Source organism: Bombina bombina, chromosome 9 (assembly GCF_027579735.1).
Source record: "Bombina bombina isolate aBomBom1 chromosome 9, aBomBom1.pri, whole genome shotgun sequence".
NCBI lineage: Eukaryota > Metazoa > Chordata > Amphibia > Anura > Bombinatoridae > Bombina > Bombina bombina.
This window is the reverse complement of record NC_069507.1, coordinates 105110895-105126547: the sequence shown is the minus strand read 5'-3', so window position 1 is coordinate 105126547 and position 15653 is coordinate 105110895.

Below are 15653 nucleotides of genomic sequence, written 5' to 3'. Positions count from 1 at the left end.
GACCGGGGGGACGCGCACGGACGCGCGCGCGTGCATGGGGAGGCCGGGCGGGCGCGTGCACGGGGAGGGAGCGGGTGGGAACCACTACGCTACAGAAAATGTTTATGTTAGAAGTGGGGATCAAAGGGGTTAATATGGTTTTTTTGGTGATCGGTTTGGCTGGTGGGGTATTGGACTGTGGGGGGGAAGCTACACTACAGAAACAAAAAGTAAAACATAAAAAATAAAACATTTTTATTTGCAAACTGGGTACTGGCAGACAGCTGCCAGTACCCAAGATGGCCCCAATAAGGCAGAGGGGGAGGGTTAGGGAGCTATTTTGGGGGGATCAGGGAGGTTTTTTTTATACCTTTTATTTTAGTACTGGCAGACTTTCTGCCAGTACTTAAGATGGCGGGGACAATTGTGGGGTGGGGGAGGGAAGAGTGCTGTTTGGGAGGGATCAGGGGGTGGGATGTGTCAGGTGGGAGTCTGATCTCTACACTAAAGCTAAAATTAACCCTGCAAGCTCCCTACAAACTACCTAATTAACCCCTTCACTGCTGGCCATAATACACATGTGATGCGCAGCAGCATTTAGCGGCCTTATAATTACCAAAAAGCAACGCCAAAGCCATATATGTCTGCTATTTATGAACAAAGGGGATCCCAGAGAAGCATTTAAAACCATTTGTGCCATAATTGCACAAGCTGTTTGTAAATAATTTTAGTGAAAAACCTAAAGTTTGAAAAAGTGAACAATTTTTTTTTATTTGATTGCTTTTGGCGGTGAAATGGTGGCATGAAATATACCAAAATGGGCCTAGATCAATACTTGGGGTTGTCTACTACACTACACTAGAGCTAAAATTAACCCTAGAAGCTCCCTACATGCTCCCTAATTAACCCATTCACTGCTGGGCATAATACACGGTTGGTGCGCAGTGGCATTTAGCAGCCTTCTAATTACCAAAAAGCAAAGCCAAAGCCATATATGTCTGCTATTTATGAACAAAGGGGATCCCAGAGAAGCATTTACAACCATTTATTCCATAATTTCATGAGTTGTTTGTAAATAATTTCAGTGAGAAACCTAAAGTTTGTGAAAAAATTTGTGAAAAAGTAAAATAATTTTTTTATTTGATCGCATTCGGCGGTGAAATGGTGCCATGAAATATACCAAAATGGGCCTAGATCAATACTTTGGGATGTCTTCTAAAAAAAAATATATACATGTCAATGGATATTCAGAGATTCCTGAAAGATATTAGTGTCCCAATGTAACTAGCGCTAATTTTGAAAAAAAGTGGTTTGGAAATGGCAAAGTGCTACTTGTACTTATAGCCCTATAACTTGCAAAAAAAGTAAAGAACATGTAAACATTGGGTATTTCTAAACTCAGGACAAAATTTAGAAACTATTTAGCATGGGTGTTTTTTGGTGGTTGTAGATGTGTAACAGATTTTGGGGGTCAAAGTTAGAAAAAGTGTGTTTTTTTCCATTTTTTCCTCATATTTTATAATATTTTTTATAGTAAATTATAAGATATGATGAAAATAATGGTATATTTTGAAAGTCCATTTAATGGCGAGAAAAACGGTATATAATATGTGTGGGTACAGTAAATGAGTAAGAGGAAAATTACAGCTAAACACAAACACCACAAAAATGTAAAAATAGCCTTGGTCCCAAACGGACAGAAAATGGAAAAGTGCTGTGGTCATTAAGGGGTTAATGGGCTTTTCCTACACAGTAGCTAGTATAAAGTCATATTAGTTAATCTTGCCCCTGATAGAGGATTAAATGATATCGTTCCAATAGGACCCAAATATTATACAGGAATTATAACCACACAAATAGGGTAACTGTGCATTAGGCTAGTAAATTTAATGTACAAATATAAAAGTTGTGGTTATCTGATTAATGTACTTCACTAACTTTATTAAATGTTTTAAAAGAAATAACTTTAATTGTAACTATACAAGAATTGTGATACAAATAATTAATTAGAAAATTCATACATCGGCCTCTATTTATCAAGCCGTCAACCGCAAATATGCTGGAATTCCGCAGCGTATTTGTGGCAAGGCTGATTCGCCATATTTATCAAGCCCTACATACCGGCAAAAGTAGAATATAGTGACGTAAGCTACGATCCGCCTGACTCAGTCCGACACAGATCGATTCTTACGTCACTCCAGATGTGCCGAATGCAAGTTTGGCACAATCTGACTACTTTTGGAAGTTATCAAATTCCTAGCAGGTACACTCGGCACTTTTCCGGCCCAGCGTACCTGGTTTTCAATCCGCCGCCCTGAAGGTGGCGGATCCCATAGGAATCAATGGAAGTCTGACAGCAGCGAAAGCTCATGTTCGCTGCTGCCCGATATCCCATTGATTCCTATGGGAGATGTCTGCACACCCTAATATGTACCCCGAGTCTAAACACCCCTAATCTGCCCCCCCTACACCGCCGCCACCTACATAATACTTATTAACCCCTAAAACGCCGCTCACGGACACCGCTGCAACTAAATAAACTTATTAACCCCAAACCCGCCGCTCCCGGACCCTGCCGCAACTAAATTAAATGTTTAACCCCTAAACCGCCGCTCCCGGATCCCGCCTCCACCTACATTAAACTTATTAACCCCTATCCTGCCCCCCCTATACTGCCGCCACCTATATTAAAGTTATTAACCCCTATCCTGCCCCCCCTATACCGCCGCCACTATATTAAACTTATTAACCCCTAAACCTAAGTCTAACACTAACACCCCCCTAACTTAAATATTATTTAAATAAATCTAAATAAATATTACTATTATTAACTAAATTATTCCTATTTAAAACTAAATACTTACCTATAAAATAAGCCCTAAGATAGCTACAATATAACTAATAATTATATTGTAGCTATTTTAGGATTTATTTTTATTTTACAGGCAACTTTGTATTTATTTTAACTAGGTAGAATAGTTATTAAATAGTTATTAAATATTAAATTTAGCTACCTAGCTAAAATAAGTACAAATTTACCTGTAAAATAAACCCTAACCTAAGTTACAATTACACTACACTATAATTAAATAATAATAATAAAAATAAATTAATTAACTACAATTCCCTACAATTAAATACAATTAACTAAAATTAACTAAGGTACAAAACCCCCCCCCACTAAATTACAGAAAATAAAAAATAAATTACAGGAATTTTAAACTAATTACACCTAATCTAAGCCCCCCAAAATAATAAAATGCCTTACCCTATACTAAATTACAAATAGCCCTTAAAAGGGCTTTTTGCGGGGCATTGCCCCTAAGTAATCAGCTCTTTTACCTGTAAAAAAAAAGAAATACAACCCCCCCACATTAAAACCCACCACCCACACACCCCTGCTCTAAAACCCACCCAAACCCCCCTTAAAAAAACCTAACACTAACCCCCTGAAGATCACCCTACCTTGAGCCGTCTTGACCCAGCCGGACCGAAATCTTCATCCAATCCGGGCGATGTGGTCCTCCATCCGGCAGAAGTCTTTATCCGATCGGGGCAGAAGAGGTCCTCCAGACGGGCAGAAGTCTTCATCCAAGCAGCATCTTCTTTCTTCATCCTTCCGGAGCGGAGCGGCACCATCTTGAAGACCTCCGACGCAGAACATCCTCATCGACCGACGACTAGACGACAAATGAAGGTTCCTTTAAATGACATCATCCAAGATGGCGTCCCTTGAATTCCGATTGGCTGATAGGAATCTATCAGCCAATCGGAATTAAGGTAGGAAAAATCCGATTCGCTGATTGAATCAGACAATCGGATTGACCTCGCATTCTATTGGCTGTTCCGATCAGCCAATAGAATGCAAGGTCAATACGATTGGCTGATTGAATCAGCCAATCGAATTTTTCCTACCTTAATTCCGATTGGCTGATAGAATCCATCAGCCAATCAGAATTCGAGGGACGCCATCTTGGATGACGTAATTTAAAGGAACCTTCGTCCGTCGTCTAGTCGTCGGTCAAGGAGGTCGTTCCGCGTCGGAGGTCTTCAAGTTAGGGGGGTGTTAGAGTTAGACTTAGGTTTAGGGGTTAATAAGTTTAATATAGTGGCAGCAGTGTAGGGGGGACAGGATAGGGGTTAATAACTTTAATATAGGTGGCGGCGGTATAGAGGGGGGCAGGATAGGGGTTAATAACTTTAATATAGGTGGCGGCGGTGTAGGGGGGCAGGATAGGGGTTAATAACTTTATGTAGGTGGCGGCGGTATAGGGGGCGGCAGATTAGGGGTTAATAGGTATAATCTAGGTGGTGGCGGGGTCCGTGAGCAGCGGTTTAGGGGTTAATATATTTATTATAGTTGCGGCGGGGTCCGGGAGCGGCGGTTTAGGGGTTAATATATTTATTATAGTTGGGGTGGGGTCCGGGAGCGGCGGTTTAGGGGTTAATATATTTATTATAGTTGCGGCAGGGTCCGGGAGCAGCAGTTTAGGGGTTAATAACTTTATTTAGTTGCGGGGGGCTCCAGGGGTGGCGGTGTAGGGGGTATAACAGTATAGTATAGTGATGGTGCTTAGTGACAGGGGTATCAATAAAGCTGGGAAAAAGCCGAAGATCAGCGAGATCGATGACTGATAAATAACACAGTCCGCTGCTCATCGCCCCGTACTTGGTGCACGGCTTTTTGACAGCTTTCTTGATAAATTTTGCGAACATATTCAGGTCCGCGGTGGCGATGTTAGGCGATCTTAGGCGGGCGTATTGGGGCCGGCGAATGCAGGTAAGTGCGGAGCTTAATAACTAGAGGCCATAGAACCTTTATCCTTGTATAGTAATACAGGTTATATGGTATCTCCTAATATCTGATGAATTAAGTATTGTTCTTGTTTCTTATTAAATAAAGTTGTTGTATGAAGTTATATCTCATTTGCTTTTGGTACTAAATATTAGTGAAATCGTTACACCTGATGTACTAATTTAGGATTTGTTTTTGTAATCATTTTTTTATTTCATTTATGCTATTAAACTATGAAAATTCAATCATTGGGGCCTATTTATTAAAGGTCTTGCGGACGTGATCCGACAGTGCGGATCAGGTCCGCAAGACCTCGCTGAATGCGGAGAGCAATACGCTCTCCGCATTTAACATTTCACCAGCAGCTCACAAGAGCTGCTGGTGCAACGCCGTCCCCTGCTGACTCGCGGCCAGGAGGTGTCAATCAACCCGATCATACTCGATCAGGTTGAATTCCGGCAATTCCTGTCCTCCTCATCAGAGCAGGCGGACAGGGTTATGAAGCAGCGGTCTTTAGAGTGCATAGCCAAATACATAATAAAAATAGCTTAGACATCACTAGAATTAATATTGAACAATTATAGTCACTCCTGTTATCCAGTGACTGTCTTTGGTCAATATTAACGAATAATATTTATTAACTATTACAAATAGTCTTACACTCCCTGTAGTTCTCCCGGGTCAGTTCAGGACAATTATAGACTTGAAGAATGCTTACCTTCACATCCCTATCCACAAGGAACATCACTAGTTCCTTTGTTTTACATTTATGGAAATACATCAGTTTGTATCTATTATCTTGGTCTCGCTACAGTTCTCAGGATTTTTGTTTTGTCAGATCAGCACAAAAAGATTTAATCTACTTGTCTACATTTCAGTCTCGATCCAGGTGTCTGTGGCACAGCACATGGGTAAGTGGGTCTTTCTCTCCTTTCTCCCTCTGTATTTTTGCTGTGTTTTTGTTGCCCTCTGTTTGTTTTTCTTTAGCACCTATCCCCACTTCAGCTTGCCAGTTAACTACCCCGCCCACCTTCCTGCTGTATTTAATGGTGCTCGCTGCACCACTGAAGTAAGTCTTTCTCTCCTTTCTCCCTCTGTATTTTTGCTGTGTTTTTGTTGCCCTCTGTTTGTTTTTCTTTAGCACCTACCCCCACTCCAGCTTGCCAGCTAACCAGCCCACCCACCTTCTTCCTTCTTGCTGTATTTAATGGTGCTCGCTGCAAGCCCGTCAGTTGCCGTCCGCGCCCTGACCGCACCCAACGCCATGTACCTTGGCTCCAGAAACCACCACCATTATGACACCAGCACCCTCCACGTGCTCAACACCGGTAGATCGTCCTCCTGCCACCACGCATCCCCGACCAACACCTTCGGACCCTTCACCTGCCGCAACTGCTCCTTCCCCTCCCTCCGGACAACAACCCAACCAACTAATCCACCCAAAAACAGCCGCAACTACCTCAACTGCATCCTTCTCAACACCCGCTCCATCCACAAGCATGCCCTCAAAATCTGGAATCTGTTGGACTCCACCTCCCCAGACGTCCCAAACCTCACTGAGACCTGGCTGAACCCCGCATCAGCGCCGGACATGGCCACTGCAATACCCGACGGCTACAAGATCTGCCACAAAGACCGCAGCAACAGACCTGGAGGCATCGCCATCATCCAAAAACACACCATCCAAGTCACAACCAGCTGCAATGACCACTCACCAGGCCTGGAACACCTACACTTCAAGATCCAGGTCAACCCCAACACCACCCTCCATGGCACCCTCATCTACAGACCTCCCGGACCTCGTCCCGCCTTCTGCGACTCCATCACCGACCACATCGCACCCCATGCCCTCGCTTCAACAGACTACATCCTCCTTGGTGACCTCAACTTCCATCTTGACAACCCCAATGATCACAACACCTCCACCCTCCTGGAAAACCTTGGAACCTTCGGACTGAAGCAACTCGTAAACTACCAAACCCACGCAGCCGGCCACACCCTCGACCCGATCTTCTCCGCAGGCAACCACATCTCAGTCAATCACATCACCAAACTCCTCTGTACTGACCACCACTGCATACACTTCTCCTTCAACAAACCCACCACCCACCTCCGGTACCACCCGCCCCACAGAAACTGGAACAACATCACCCAAGACCAACTTCACCACACCCTAAACCCACCTCCACAGATGCCAACTCCTCCGCCCGCAACCTCCACCGCTGGATCACAGACTGCTCCAACACCCTCGCCCCCCTCAAGAAATCGTTCAGCTGCCAAACCATCAACAAGGCCTGCTGGTTCACCCCAGCCCTTCAGGACTCCAAATGCCACTGCAGATAATTGGAAAGAACCTGGAGATCCAGCAAGACCCTTCTGGAAAAAGCTGCCTTTAAGGAAGCAATCACCACCAACCACCACCTCATAAAAAACGCCAAAAAAACAGCCATCCAAGACAGAATCAACTGAGTTGTTCTCAGTCATTAAAGAATTCTCTAAACCCAACAGCGACACCACTGACATACCACCCTCCCAGGACCTCTGCGATACCCTTGCTGCACACTTCCACCGAAAGATCCTCAACATCTATGACAGTTTCACGCCTCATAACTCAACTTTCACCACCCACCCCCCTACACCCACCGACACCCCACCCAAATTCACCCCCCCCTCACCCCACACGGACTATCTGGAGCCCTCTCACCACAGAGGACACCCTCAGAATAATAAAATCCATCCACTCCGGTGCACCCTTGGACCCATATCCCCATCACATATTCAACAAAGCAAACGACACCATCGCCCTTGAACTCCACTGCACCATCAACTGCTCCATCAAAACAGGCACATTCCCGGATGTCTGGAAGCATGCGGAACTGAAACCCCTGCTGAAGAAACCCTTGGCAAACCCCACGGACCTGAATAACTACCGCCCCATCTCTCTACTCCCCTTCCCGGCCAAAGTCATAGAGAAGTCCATCAACTTATTGACCACATTGAGGTCAACCACAACCTCAACCACTCCCAATCTGGTTTCAGAAGCAACCACAGCACCGAGACCGCCCTCCTCGCTGCTACAGACGACATCTGTGCCATGCTCGACAGAGGAGAAACCGCCGCCCTCATCCTCCTAGACCTCTAAGCAGCATTCGACACTGTCGACTACAACACCCTTAGCACCCGCCTACACGACGCCGGCATCCGAAGCAAAGCCCTGGAATGGATCATCCTCCTTCCTCACGGTCAGGACCCAGAAAGTCATACTCCCGCCAGTCAACTGCGGTGTACCACAAGGCTCTTCGCTGAGCCCCACCCTCTTCAACATCTACATGGCCTCTCTCGCCGCCATCGTCCATCGCCCCAACCTCAACATTGTCTCCTACGCCGACGACACCCAGTTAATCATCTCACTCACCCGAGATCCCACCACCTCCAAAAAGAACGTCCACGAAGGCCTGACAGCAATCGCCGCCTGGATGAATGACAACCGGTTCAAACTGAACACAGACAAAAGTTCTCCTCCTCGGACCCAATAAATCCACATGGGACGACTCCTGGTGGCCCACAGCCCTCGGTCACCCTCCAACCCCAACCGACCACGCACAAAATCTAGGCTTCATCCTGGACTCTTCACTCTCCATGGACCGACAAATCAATGCCATCACCTCAACATGCTTCCACATTCTCCACCTGCTACGGAAAATCTTTAAGTGGATCCCAACCGAATCCAAGAAAACAGTCACCCACGCCCTCATCAGCAGCCGGTTGGACTACGGCAATGCACTCTTTGCTGGCTCCACCATCAAACTCCAAAAGAGACTCCATCGTATCCAGAACGACTCAGCCAGACTCATCCTCAAATTCCTGTGCCAATGCCACATAACCAAACACCTAAGGAACCTTCACTGGCTCCCCATCAACAAGAAAATCACCTTCAAACTCCTTACTCATGCGTTCAAGGCCCTACACAACATCGGACCCGAATACATAAACCACAGCATAAATTTCTACACCCCCGCCAGACAACTCCGATCGGCCAACCAAACACTCGCAGTCATCCCCCGCATCAGCAAAGCCACAGTGGGCGGAAGATCCTTCTCCCACATAGCAGCAAAGTCATGGAAAACCCTTCTGCTGCACCTCAGACAATCCACCTCCCTTAAAAAGTTCAGAAAGGACCTCAAAACCTGTCTCTTCGACTGAACGCCCATCTCCTCCCACCCCTCCTCCTATCCTCTTCCCTTAGCACCTTGAGACCCTCACGGGTGATTCATTTGTGCTCTATAATATAGTGGGTCTGATGGTGTCAGCATTAGACGCCATTCTTTTTTAAAGGTTTCTTTTGCGCCCATTTAAACTATGCATGCTAATGTTGTGACATGGAGATCTTCAATCTATCTTAGTTAATCATTCTGGATTCTTCAGTCAAACAATCTCTTTCATTGTGATTATCCCCCATTCCAGTTTCTCTGGGGATGGTCTCCCTTTGTCCGTCATGGGAAATAATTTCCATGGGTACCAGCCTTTTTTGGGATAGGGCGCTGTCTGCGGATCTTGAAAATCTCTGGGAGTTAGGTATCCTCATGCAACGTGGTTACGGTAAGTATTCTGGAACTCTGTGCTATCTTCAGATCTCATTAGGCGTGGCCTCTTCTCAGGACTATCCTTTTATTGTTGCCAATCTGACAACAGTATGGTGGTAGCTTATTTTAATCTTCAGGATGGTACAGGCATCTTAGCTATTCACGTTCACAGTGCTGACAATTGGAGAGCAGACTATATGCATCATCAGACTCTCCATTCGGGGCAATAATTCTTTACTCAGGAGTTTTTCAATCAATTGGTTATCTCTGGGGTCTCCAAAGATGGACTTGATGGAATCTAGCTGCAATCAAGCAGAACTGACAGATTGGATATTGAAAGCTTTATTCCTTCCTAAATAGGCTCTATCCTGGTTACCTTGATGCAGGCTTGTAAGCCATTCACTAAAAGAATTTTCCACAGGTTGTGGAATGTGTCTCTCTTTTGGTGTTCAGCCCGGCATTGAACTTGGTATTCTGTTCAGATTCTCAGAATCTTACACTTTTCTTTATGATAATTATGAAAAAAAGCTATTGGCCAGCACTATGAAGGGTCATGTTTAGGCACTTTCAGAATTTAATATTCAGGAAGCTGGCTAGTCATTTCTACTCCTTTGAAATTGAACTTGGCCCTAAGGGTTTTACAATCTCTTTCCCTTTGAATCTATGTATACATTGATCTACAGTTGTTATTCTGGAAGGTTTGGTCTGTTATTAGCTATTTCATTGGCTAGAAGAGTCTCTGAAGTTGTCTGCTTTCTCTGGTGATCCTTTGTATCTTTTTTTTTTTAATCTTTTTATTGAGGTTGTAAAAGATACATAACACTAAAAGGCAAGGTTACAGGGTAGACGTGAACATAGATAAAAGTTAGCATATTGACATGACATTCAATATTGTCTATCTTATATACCAAATTCTAAACATGGGCTATTAAACTTTTTAAAGCATAGGCAGCATATTGACAAAGGAATCTAATAATATACGTCGTTTATACCATAAAAGATATGACAATTTAGGGTCTATCAGCACTGTTTATAAGTAACCATACGATAAGGTCCATATTAAATATCTTTTATACTAGCATCGATTATTTCCCATTATAATTGACAGCCACTCTTGGACTATTAACGTTAAAATATAAATAATTGTGAATAGTATTACTATATATTACGCAGCTGATTAAATTACAAGAAATAGGTATGCAGTAACAGTATAGTAGTATATCGTATAGGGGAGAAGGGAATATTGTTGTGAAATTTACATAAAGCAACTAAAATAATGATTTAGGGATATAGGTCATAGGATGCATTTTCCCACGTTTACCAAGTAAACTATATGGGGGGCGGGGTTAGCAGTATGGAGTTAGGAATACCTTAGAATAGCAAAAAAATTAAAACATAGAGCTTATTCCATTGGTTAATAGTAATAATAATAATATTCTCCTTATGTAGCTGGCACTCAAACAGTAATCATCCCCTTGTATCAAGCTATGGGCTAGATCTAGACCCCTGAATATACATAAAAGACTTAATGTGACATTCCAGTCAAAATATAAATGTACATAGATTAATTTCATCTTTGGATAGAAACATATTTGCAATATACATGTATTAGTAAAAATGCTTCTAGTAAAAGTTATCACTGTTTTAGTGTTAACATTTTTCTCTGCACGTGCATGTGAAGCATAGCTAGATATTGTTACTGCACCCACATTTTAAATATTGCAGCTGCTCAGATCATCACTGGGGCTTGTATCATGTCAGCAAGTAGCAAATTGAGTCATTACCAGATTGTACAAGCACCTTAGGCTCTCTGAGCAAGTGCTGTGTTTAAAATGCTGGTGCACGGTGCATACTTAAATACACTTTTGAAACAGCTATAGATTTTATTAGAAGCATTTTTGCTAATGCATGTATATTACAAAAATGCTTCTGTTCAATATTTATACAAAAAAGCCGGCAAAAAGACACGCACCAAGTACGGGACGATGAGCATCGGACTGTTGTTAACTAGCAGTCATCGATCTCGCGTCTATTCGGCTTTTTCCCAACTTTATTTATACCCTGTCACTAACGCCGCCACTATACTAAAATGTTTAACCCCTATCCCGCCGCTCCCGACCCCGCCGCAACATAAAGTTATTAACCCCTATCCCGCTGCTCCCCGACCCCGTTGCAACATAAATAAAGTTATTAACCCCTATTCCACCGCTCCCTGACCCCGCTGCAACATAAAGTTATTAACCCCTATTCTGCCGCTCCCTGCCCCCGCCGCAACATAAATAAAGTTATTAACCCCTATTCCGCCTCTCCCCGACACCACCGTCACTAAATAAACGTATTAACCCCTAAACCTCTGGCCTCCCACATCACCACCACTAACTAAACCTATTAACCCCTAAACCGTCAGCCCCCCACATAGCCATAAACTAAATTAAGCTATTAACCCCTAAATCTAACAACCCGCTAACTTTAAATTAAAATTACAACATCCCTATCTTCAAATAAATTTAAACTTACCTGTAGAATTAAAATAAACTATTTTAAAATAATAATTAAGCTACCCTAAATATTATACTACAATTAAATTAAACTACCAATTAAATTAACTAAATTACATATTAAAACCCTAACCCTACTTGTCATCAAATATCGTGTCCCTTGCATTATGAAGAGGATGCTCCGCGGCGGATGTCTTCAGGATGGACCCGCTCCGCGCTGGATGGATGAAGATAGAAGATGCCGTCTGGATGAAGACTTCTTGCCGCCTGGATGAGGACTTCTCCGACTGGATAAAAATGGAAGAGGCCGCCCGGATGAAGACTTCATGCCGCCTGGATGATGACTTCTCCAGCTGGATGGATCCTTCAGGCGGGACTTCAAGAACTGTAAGTGGATCGTCGGGGGATAGTGTTAGGTTTTTTTAAGGGTTTTTTGGGTGGGTTTTATTTTTAGATTAGGGTCTGGGCATGTAAAAGAGCTAAATGCCCTTTTAAGAGCAATGCCCATACAAATGCCCTTTTCAGGGCAATGAGGAGCTTAGGTTATTTTAGATAGGGTTTTTATTTGTGGGGGTTGGTTGTTTGGGTGGTGGGTTTTACTGTGGGGGGTTGTTTGTATTTTTTTTTTTACAGGTAAAAGAGCTGATATCTTTGGGGCAATGCCCCACAAAAGGCCCTTTTAAGGGCCATTGGTAGTTTATTGTAGGCTAGGGTTTTTTTTTATTTTGGGGGGGCTTTTTAATTTTGATAGGGCTATTAGATTAGGTGTAATTCTTTTTTTATTTTTGGTAATGAGTTTTTTTTTTCTTCTTCGTAATTTAGTGTTTTTTTATTTTTTATAACTTAGCGTTTATTTTTTTTTGTAATTTAGTAATTTGTAATAATGTTTAATAGGATATTTAAACAATTTTAGTAGGGTTAGGTTTCTTTAATATGTAATTTACTTTATTTAATTGGTAATTTAATTTAATTGTAGTATAATAGTTAGGGTAGATTAATTTATCTTTTAAAATTAGTTTCTTTTAATTCTACAGGTAAATATAAATTTATTTGAAGATAGGGATGTTGTAATTTTAATTTAAAGTTAGCGGGTTGTTAGCTTTAGGGGTTAGAAGCTTAATTTAGTTTTTGGCGATGTGGGGGGCTGACGGTTTAGGGGTTAATAGGTTTAGTTAGTGGTAGTGATGTGGGAGGCCAGGGGTTTAGGGGTTAATAAGTTTATTTAGTGGCGGTGGTGTCGGGGAGCGGCGGAATAGGGGTTAATACATTTTATTTAGGTTGCGGCGATGTCGGGGGCGGCAGATTAGGGGTGTTTAGACTCGGATTTATGTTAGGGTGTTAGGTGTAAACGTAACTTGTTTTCAACCATATAAATCAATGGGATATCTGGCAGCATCGAACATAAGCTTTCGCTGCTTTCAGACTCCCATTGATTTCTATGGCATCCGCAGTCTCCAGAGTGGCGGATTGAAAACCAGGTACACTGGGTCGGAATAGCCGCAAGCGTACCTGTTAAATGTTTTATGACTGGGAAAAGGTGTCAAATAGAGCTGAATGTGAATTCGGAACATCTGTAATGACGTAAGCATCGATCTGCGTCGTATCGAGACCGGTGGATCATATGTTACGTCACAAATTTCAACATTTGCCGGGCTGTAGGCTTTGATAACTAGGTCGGATCAATCTTGCAACAATTACGCTGCAGAATTCCGGCGTATTTGCGGTTGAGGCTTTGATAAATATCCCCCTAGGTCTCGACTTAGTTGAGATATCATGCTGCACTGGCCGCTGACAGCATGACAAAGAACACAGGAGAAAACATTTGAGAAAATAGTATAGAATAAATACGATACCAGGATCTCTTAGATCCATATGTATAGTTAAAAGTTACCACGAAGGCTAATACCATCTTATATCTGAATTATAATAGCCATACTATTAATTTTCAGATATGCTGCTTTCCATAAAATCTGATAAGCAAGACAAACAGTGCTAGTTCAAACTTTCCTCAACTAATAACCCTTGTCGCTATCTTGCAAAAATAGCTATATAAGCAGAATAAACATATACATGTTTTATATGCAGTATTTTAAACATAATAATGGGAGAGGTCCAACTGTCAGGATGTGTACCCCAAACTTCAGAGAGATAAATATCAAATGTATACGCCAAACAGAGATTAACTAACAGGTATCGGCAAGGCAATTGTTCAGCAATTATCATGGAATATTAACAAACTAGATATATAAACTCATGCAACAAAAACTTTGGAAGCTATATTCTGTCTCTTTTAAGCGTCTTTCCCTCAGCCCACTCCCGTCTTGCAGTATGAACCCACTGGCATGTGATGTGGGTATGGAGCTAAATGTGTTAGGATATTGGGATTGTCCGCTCTTCTTTGGATCCTATCTAGAAAAAACCTTGTGCCGTCTGTTGTCAGGAGTTTTATCTTCGGTAGTCTGTCCCTCCATTCTCTGTGGTCAGGTTTCTCATTGACAGCTGTATGCAGCTCAGAAAATACTACCTCTTTTATACCTTTCACTGGGTAAAGATGAGTCTCCTCTGCCTCCATTTCAAAAAAGTGTGCATCTGGCCAAGCACGCAATCTACCCATTGCATCTATACAATCACCTCCCCCCTCCATAATAAACCTCCTAGTCTAGGAGGGCTAACTATGCGGTTTCTCTAGTCTATGCCACACCTTCACTGTTCTCTTTTATTATACACTCAATCTATATAAGCACATTATAAAACCCTATAAACTCGAGGTTTACTAATGAGATCCGAAAGTGGTCTCCTTTGTTCATAATTGCCTTCTTCCATCTTAGTGTTTTCTATTATTTATGATGGTCCGAGAGTGGCCTAGGGTGTCATGTAGAAGGTTTCTAAATGATTGGCATCCCATATATACAATGATCACATGGTATGTAAATTATTGTTATTCCGTTTCTTTTATGTTTATTTCACCATTCCTGTAACATTGAAGCCTTACTGTATGTGCCATGTGATGCAAAAACTTATTTTTTATGATTGATGTATGCCTGTAACTATACCTCAATAAAAATATTTTTAAAAAAAAGTGTGCATCTAGTTTCAAATTATGGTTTTATGACCTGAAAGTTCTGGAACAATTAGGTGGTGGTACAGTTTGCTGGTGTCAGAGCTATATTCTCCAAAACAGATCTGAAAAGGCACGTGTGCTGATAAGTTACGTGACTTGCAGGAACTATCCGCATTAGAGGCTGCTCTCCAAAGTGCCAAAGTAAGAGCAGATTCAAATGTTCCAGCTGGAGGAGTAAGAGACCTGCAAGTGATCTGTGCACACTCACTGTTGAAGACGCCATATTTAAGAAATTGATTGCGTAGTATCAGCATTAAAAGAGTTCTTTTGTCTTCTTGCTCTCAAAGTTAGCAGATTATTCAAAATTCACCAATGCAGTTTCACTTATCTTCTTCTTAACCAAATATCTTGGGATAGGTAATGTGCAATAGTCCTGTAAAATCAAATGATCAGCTTTGCAGAGAATGTCTATCCACTTGCCACTCAACTGGGGGGTTGAGGTAGTCCACAGCTGTATGAAGAATCTTCCAGCACCTTGATGTCTTCTGGGGCACTTCATAACATAAATCCCCTCATATTTTAGATAGATATTGCGAAATTAAGTCATAAAAAATAGGTTAGAGTTGAGAGCTCCTCTCATATACGTCTTGCCGCTGTGGTTGCAGGCTCCGCCCCCTCGTATCTGGATTTTTTTAAGCAACTACAGTTTTAATTTGTACAGTTTTTATCTAAGGTGG